Source organism: Streptopelia decaocto, assembly GCF_964273445.1.
Source record: "Streptopelia decaocto genome assembly, chromosome: 4".
In the NCBI taxonomy this organism is placed as follows: Eukaryota; Metazoa; Chordata; class Aves; order Columbiformes; family Columbidae; genus Streptopelia; species Streptopelia decaocto.
In genome coordinates, this window is record NC_138658.1 from 78,110,862 (window position 1) to 78,119,079 (window position 8,218).

Sequence of the window (8,218 nt, forward strand, 5' to 3'; positions counted from 1 at the left end):
CTGGCGCAGCTGGTGCCGGAATTGGCACTTCACGGCAAGCGAGCGCTCGATGGCTCTTCAGGCTGCGCCGAGGGAGCTGCGGCACAGGGCGAGAGCTGGGGGGGACGTGTGTGTCCCCCACGGCACCGGGGATCTCCCGCTGGCCCCAGGAGCCGCCACCAGCGAGGGGCTGGGGCACCCCATTGCTATGGGTCTGCAGCCCAAGGGGACAGTCCCCAAATCTGCACATTCACACAGTGCCCCGCATGCTTACATGCTGCAGCAGGGCTCTGCACGCTTGCCACGCTGCTTGCACGGAGCCCTGCACGCTTTGCACACACAGCACGCTCACGTTTGTGCCCAGCACACGTCCCACGCACACCCTCGCACCAGCACCTCGCACGTGCCTGCTGCTTGTTTGCACCAGCGCCCTGCACACGCACCCCACTTGCACAAGCACACGAGCTCACACCGGTGCCCCGCATTCACACCCTGCCTGTGCACTGTGCTCACACCAGTGCCCTGCACACGCACCTCGCTTGCACAAGCACACGAGCTCACACCGGTGCCCCGCGTTCACACCCTGCCTGCGCACTGTGCTCACACCAGTGCCCCGCACGCACACTCGCTCCCACGAGTGCTGCTTGCACCATTGCACAAGCGGTGCGCTCGCACCATTGCACGAGCGGCGCGCTTGCAGCGGGGCCCTGCACGTGCACCCTGCTCGCACAAGCGCCACGCTCACGTCGGGGCCCACATTGCCGTGGGGGTGTGTGCCGTGGGACCCGCCGCTGCGGGGATGGGCCGGAGCTGGAAATCCCACGGGGACACGATGCTGTCCCTGTCCCCCTGCAAAGCAGCCCCGGGACGGGCCTCGGCTGCACCGCACCACAAGAGGGCTGTCACGGCCCGCGGACGGGGCTGCACCCCGCCCTGCACCCCAACCCGCACCCCAGCCCGCACCCCAACCCGCACCTCAACCCGCACCCCAGCACACGCAGCTCGGGGACCCTGAGCCGAGGGGTTCACCGGCTCCCATGGGGTGCGGGGGTCTCCGGGCTTGGGGCAGTGCAGGGAGAGGGACGTGCCCACCCCACAGACACCCTGTGCGCTCTCCCACCCCGGAGCGCCCTGCTCCCTGCGACACCCCACTGCCTGCGACACCCCGCTCCCTGCAACACCCCGATCCCCGTGACACCCCACTGCCTGCGACACCCCGCTCCCTGCGACACCCCGCTGCCTGTGACACCCCGCTGCCTGTGACACCCCGATCCCCGTGACACCCCACTGCCTGCGACACCCCGCTCCCTGCGACACCCCGATCCCCGTGACACCCCACTGCCTGCGACACCCCGCTCCCTGCGACACCCCGCTGCCTGTGACACCTCGCTCCCTGTGACACCCCGCTCCCTGCGACACCCCGATCCCCGTGACACCCCACTGCCTGCGACACCCCGCTCCCTGCGACACCCCGATCCCCGTGACACCCCACTGCCTGCGACACCCCGCTCCCTGCGACACCCCGCTGCCTGTGACACCCCGCACCCTGAGACACCCCACTGCCTGTGACACCTCGCTCCCTGCGACACCCCGCTCCCTGCGACACCCCGCTGCCTGTGACACCTCGCTCCCTGTGACACCCCGATCCCTGCGACACCCCGATCCCCGTGACACCCCACTGCCTGCGACACCCCGATCCCTGTGACACCCCGATCCCTGTGACACCCCGATCCCTGCGACACCCCGATCCCCATGACACCCCACTGCCTGCGACACCCCGATCCCTGTGACACCCCACTGCCTGTGACACCCCAATCCCTGCGACACCCCGATCCCTGCGACACCCCGATCCCCGTGACACCCCGCTCTCTGTGACACCCCAATCCCCACGACACCCCTCTCCCTGTGACACCCTGTGACACCCCGCTCCCCGAGCACCCCACTGGAGGGCTCCAGCACCTGGCAGCCTCCACAGCGCCGTATTTAAGCACCGCTGACATTTCCAGCTTTCGGGACGTGTCAGGAGCTCTCAGCCGCTCCTTGCGGCTCATTAACAGCCAGACGAGCTGCAGCAGTAATTGCTTTAATTTATTTGCTTACGGCTGGGGCAGAGGGGAGACGCATGTGGCACCCGCTGCCGTTATGGGGACCATATGGAAACCATTTATCATCATTTGCTGCACCGGGGCAGGCGGGGGAAGGAAAGACTTTTATTAATTCGCTTGTAACGTTGAACTTTTCCAATCAGGCCCTTGCAGCTAGCGGCACGGCCGGTAGCCCGGCCGGTGGGGCACAGAGCGGCCACTGGCCGGGGGAGACTGTGGGGTGCCCGGGGGGGCTGGGTGAGTGCGAGTGCTGCAGGATGCAGCCCATGGACCAGCCATGCACAGACCCCGTGCCCCACCCCCAGCCCTGCACAGACCCCGTGCACCATCCCCAGCCCTGCACAGACCCCCTGCCCCGTCCCCAGCCCTGCACAGACCCCGTGCACCATCCCAGCCCTGCACAGACCCCGTGCACCATCCCAGCCCTGCACAGACCCCCTGCCCCGTCCCCAGCCCTGCACAGACCCCGTGCCCCGTCCCCAGCCCTGCACAGACCCCGTGCACCATCCCCAGCCCTGCACAGACCCCCTGCCCCGTCCCCAGCCCTGCACAGACCCCCTGCCCCGTCCCCAGCCCTGCACAGACCCCCTGCCCCGTCCCCAGCCCTCGCACAGCTCCGTGCCCCGTCCCCAGCCCTGCACAGACCCCGTGCCCCGTCCCCAGCCCTGCACAGACCCCCTGCCCCGTCCCCAGCCCTGCACAGACCCCCTGCCCCGTCCCCAGCCCATGCAGCATCCGTGCAGCAGGGTGTCCCAGGGAGTGGGGTGTCGTGGGGAGCGGGGTGTCCCAGGGAGTGGGGTGTCCCAGGGAGCGGGGTGTCGTGGGGATTGGGGTGTCACAGGGATCGGGGTGTCACAGGGAGCGGGGTGTCGCGGGGTGTCGCAGTGTGTCGCGGGGATTGGGGTGTCACAGGCAGTGGGGTGTCGCAGGGATTGGGGTGTCGCAGGGATCGGGGTGTCGCAGGGATCGGGGTGTCACGGGGATCGGGGTGTCGCAGGCAGTGGGGTGTCGCAGGGAGCGGGGTGTCGCAGGGATTGGGGTGTCACAGGTGAGTGCGAGTGCTGCAGGATGCAGCCCATGTACCAGCCCTGCACAGACCCCATGCCCCGTCCCCAGCCCTGCACAGACCCCGTGCCCCATCCCCAGCCCTCGCACAGACCCCTTGCCCCGTCCCCAGCCCTGCACAGCTCCGTGCAGCATCCGTGCAGCGGGGTGTCGCAGGGAGCGGGGTGTCCCAGGGAGTGGGGTGTCGCGGGGATCGGGGCGTCACAGCCCTGCCCAGACCCCGTGCCCCATCCCCAGCCCTCGCACAGCTCCATGCACCACCCATGCCCCATCCCACCCCAGCCCTTGCACGGCCCCAAGCCTGACAGTGCTCAAGAACTATTTGGCCAACGCCCTCAGACACATGGTGAGAATTTTGGGGTTGTCCTGTGAAGGGCCAGGAGACAGACTCGGTGATCTTGTGGGTCCCTTCCAGCTCAGGACGCTCTGGGATTCTATGATTCTGGGATTCTACGCTCCGTGCGGGCTCTCCTTGGACCCGGGAACCCGCAATGGGAGGGAGCCTAAAAGGGAGCCCAGGGGCCCAGGGGTAGGAGCAGGGGACATCCTTTAGGACCAGAGGAAATGGCTGGTGGACATGGACACACACACCCTATGGACTGCCCACACCCGTGGGACATGGCGGGGACACCGGGGCACAAGCAGCCAGCAGACAGAGACACCAGGAAACGCACCCATCATGCCATCATTGCAGCTTTATTGGTGGAGCCAGGCTGTGGTGGTGGCCATGGCTCTCAGCACCGGCTCCGCAGACGCCCGGTGCTGGGTGGGCTCAGCGGCGGCGGCGCCGTGCCCCCCGGCGGCGGCGGCTCCTCCTGTACCGCCGGCCGCGGCTGCGCCGGTAGCGCCGCTGAGAGCGGCTCCGGTAGCGGCGGCGCCGCCGGCTCCGGCTGCGGCTCCGGCTGCGGCTCCTGCTTTGCCGGTACCGGCACATGGTGGTGTGGCCGCCGCCCTCTCCCACCAGATGATGAGGCTCTGCAGCCCCCAACCTGCTTTTATAGGGGTGCTGGGGTGGGGCCCTTTGTGACGGGGCGCCTACCTCATCAGTGACGTCACAATGTCCCCCCGTCCCAGCACCCCTATAAAAGCCGGGGGGGGACACAGAGCCGCATCCTCTGGCGGGACAGAGCGGCGGCCACTCCACCATGGCCCGGTCCCGGCGAAGCAGGAGCCGCAGGCAGAGCCGGCGCCGCCGCCGCGGCCCGAGCCAACACCAGAGCCTGTCCCGCCACCGCTCTGGGGGCGGCCGGCGCCGGCGGCACAGGAGGAGCCGCCGCCGGCAGGGCCGCGGCACCGCTCAGGTCACCTTCGCACCGGGCTGCTGCGGAAACACCGGCCCCGACGGCCCCGGCCGCCGCGGCCGCCGCCGTGCTGCTGCGGCACCGCAGCCCCAGCTCCAATAAAGCTGCAACGATGGCACAAGGGTGTGCGTGTCCTGCTGTCGTGTCCCGTGGGTGGGTGTCTGTGTCAGCTGGGTGTGTGTCCCACGGGTGGCAGGTCCAGGACCAGCACACGTCCCCATGGATGGAGACACCCTGGCCTGGCTGCTCCTGTGCTGGCCCTGAGCCCCAGATCCATGTCCCAGCCCATCTCCACATCCCAGCCAGTCTCCATGTCCCCAGCCCATCTCCATGTCCCCAGCCCATCTCCTTGTCACAAACACATCTCCATGTCCCAGCCCATCCCCATGTCCCCAGCCCATCTCCATGTCCCCAGCTCATCTCCATGTCCCCAGCCCATCTCCTTGTCACAAACACATCTCCATGTCCCCAGCCCATCCCCATGTCCCAGCCCATTTCCATGTCCCCAGCCCGTCTTCATGTCCCCAGCTCATCTCCATGTCCCCAGCCCATCTCCTTGTCACAAACACATCTCCATGTCCCAGCCCATCCCCGTGTCCCCAGCCCATTTCCATGTCCCAGCCCATCTCCATGTCCCCAGCTCATCTCCATGTCCCAGCCCATCCCCATGTCCCAGCCCATCCCCATGTCCCCAGCCCATCTCCATGTCTCCAGCCCATCTCCATGTCCCCAGCCCATCCCCATGTCCCCAGCCCATCTCCATGTCCCAGCCCATCTCCATATCCCCAGCCCATCTCCATGTCCCAGCCCAGGGACAGGCAGCAGCTTTTGTTCACTTTGGGTCACTTTTGCTCACTTTAAGCGTGGCCATTTGAGGACCCAGGGGGTATTCGAGAGCTCCCCGCTGCAGGTCCCCAGCTGAGCAGCGTCATTGTCCCCATGTCCCAGGACACCAGCGCTGTCCCCATGTCCCAGGCATGCTGCCTCCACCCAGCACAAGCGCTGGAGCTCCGTCTGGCCATGGCACCTCCACAGGGCTCCCAAAGCACTGCTGGCCGCCCCCCACCCTGCCCCTGCGGTCAGAGGGACCCAGAGGGGTCAGCTCCTCCTGTTCGCTATGGGGCCGGGTGTCTGTTTTGGGTGGGGGATGCTGCTGGGCGCATGAGGGGCTGGGACCGAGCTGGGGACAGAGCTGGGGACAAAGCTGTCCCTGCGGTGGGGGCTGCGACGCTGGGCGAGGGGACAGTCACCGCCGGCAGGGGAGCAGGAGGGACATGGAGCTGCTTGTCACAGTGGTGCCCACATCCCCCACCCCAGCAATGACACTGCGCTGGTGGGGACAGGGGCTTCTTATTGAGCAGCAGGAGCGGGGGCCATCGTCATCCTCCGTCAGGCTCTTGGAAGAGGAAGATGAGGGGCAGGAGCAGGAGCAGGTAGAGGAAGAAGAGGGTGGCCTGGCAGGGGCAGCAGGCCAGCGCCACACAGGCCATCACCTCCAGGAGCCACTGGCTGTCACCGTCCAGCTCCATCGCCCTGTGCAGCCCCGGGGGACACCAAGCCATGGGGTGTCAGCCGCGCTGCAGCCGGGGAGCCCTGCAGGGGTGTCCCCAGAGGGTGTCTGGCACCTGCGCCCCCCCAGCCCCTGCTCGGGCTGATACTCACGCAGCTCTGCTCCCGCTGGGGTCCCGGCACTGATCCTGTGGCTGGTAGTGACCCCCAGCCCGGCACAGCCAGGTCCCGGCTGGGACAGCGGGGAGGGCGATGTCACAACTGGGGGTTCTGGGGTGCCGCTGTCCCTGGGGAGGGGACAGCCTTGGAGCAGAGGATCAGCCAGGCCGGGACGTCTCCGTCCCTGGGGACGTGTGCTGGTCCTGGACCTGCCACCCGTGGGACACACACCCAGCTGACACAGACACCCACCCATGGGACACGACAGCAGGGGACATGCAGCTGGCACACGGGGACACCAGAACACGCGTGCATCATGCCATCATTCCAGCCTCACTGGTGGAGCCGGGGCCGCGCTGTGGTGGCAGCAGCGGTGGCCGGGCTGCGGTTCCGCAGAGCAGCGCGGGCAAAGGGCTGTGGCGCGGGGTGCGGGGCAGCGGTGGCCGGGGACAGCCCTGAGCAACCAGGAACAGCCCTGCAAAGCCCCTCAGAGTCTCATCCCTCCCCAGAACACAGTGACAGGGCCACGCTGGCTCGGGGACCCCTCGCCCAGCCCTGGGACCCCTCGCCTGGCCTGTGCACCCAAGCGCTAAGCCCCCTGCCCAGCCGCTGCAGGGGATGTGGCGTTGCCGGGCGGTTTGGGCACAAGCCCTGCGGCCAGCCCAGCGGCTGCCGGAGCGTTTGCCTTGGCTGCCAGCCCCAGCCTCGGCTGCAGCCGCGGTCCCCGTGGTCCCCACGCCGGGGCAGCCAGCCAGGCAGGCGGCAGCACCGGCACCAGGTGCGGGGCACGGCGTCCCCGGGGACAGGGACCCAGTGTGGGGACACACACCCTATGGACTGCCCACACCCGTGGGACATGGCGGGGACACCGGGGCACAAGCAGCCAGCAGACAGAGACACCAGGAAACGCACCCATCATGCCATCATTGCAGCTTTATTGGTGGAGCCAGGCTGTGGTGGTGGCCATGGCTCTCAGCACCGGCTCCGCAGACGCCCGGTGCTGGGTGGGCTCAGCGGCGGCGGCGCCGTGCCCCCCGGCGGCGGCGGCTCCTCCTGTACCGCCGGCCGCGGCACCGCTCAGGTCACCTTCGCACCGGGCTGCTGCGGAAACACCGGCCCCGACGGCCCCGGCCGCTGCGGCCGCCGCCGTGCTGCTGCGGCACCGCAGCCCCGGCTCCAATAAAGCTGCAATGATGGCACAAGGGTGTGCGTGTCCTGCTGTCGTGTCCCGTGGGTGGGTGTCTGTGTCAGCTGGGTGTGTGTCCCACAGGTGGCAGGTCCAGGACCAGCACACGTCCCCATGGATGGAGACACCCTGGCCTGGCTGCTCCTCTGCTGGCCCTGAGCCCCAGATCCATGTCCCAGCCCATCTCCACAACCCAGCCAGTCTCCATGTCCCCAGCTCATCTCCATGTCCCCAGCTCATCTCCATGTCCCCAGCCCATCTCCTTGTCACAAACACATCTCCATGTCCCCAGCCCATCCCCATGTCCCCCCCCCATCTCCATGTCCCCAGCCCATCCCCATGTCCCCAGCCCATCTCTCTGTCCCCAGCCCATCTCCTTGTCACAAACACATCTCCATGTCCCAGCCCATCCCCATGTCCCCAGCCCATCTCCACAACCCAGCCAGTCTCCATGTCCCCAGCCCATCGCCATGTCCCAGCCCAGCCCCAGCCGGGCGGTTTGGGCACAAGCCCTGCGGCCAGCCCAGCGGCTGCCGGAGCGTTTGCCTTGGCTGCCAGCCCCAGCCTCAGCTGCAGCCGCGGTCCCCGTGGTCACCACGCCGGGGCAGCCAGCCAGGCAGGCGGCAGCACCGGCACCAGGTGCGGGGCACGGCGTCCCCGGGGACAGGGACCCAGTGTGGGGACAGGGCTCAGCCATTGCACCCCAGTGAGAACCCCCCATTTTGGGACACCCCAACGCTGGGGGTTCCTGGGGGATCCCCACCCCTCTGCAGAGCAGCAGGCTTTCCCGGGAGCATTAGCTCCAACACTGAGTCACTGCGTTTGGCCCCTGCTGCTGCTCCACTCCAGCTGCAAGGTGCCAGGGGGACCATGGGGGTCACCCCGTGGCACCCCAGCTGGGACAGGCTCCGGCG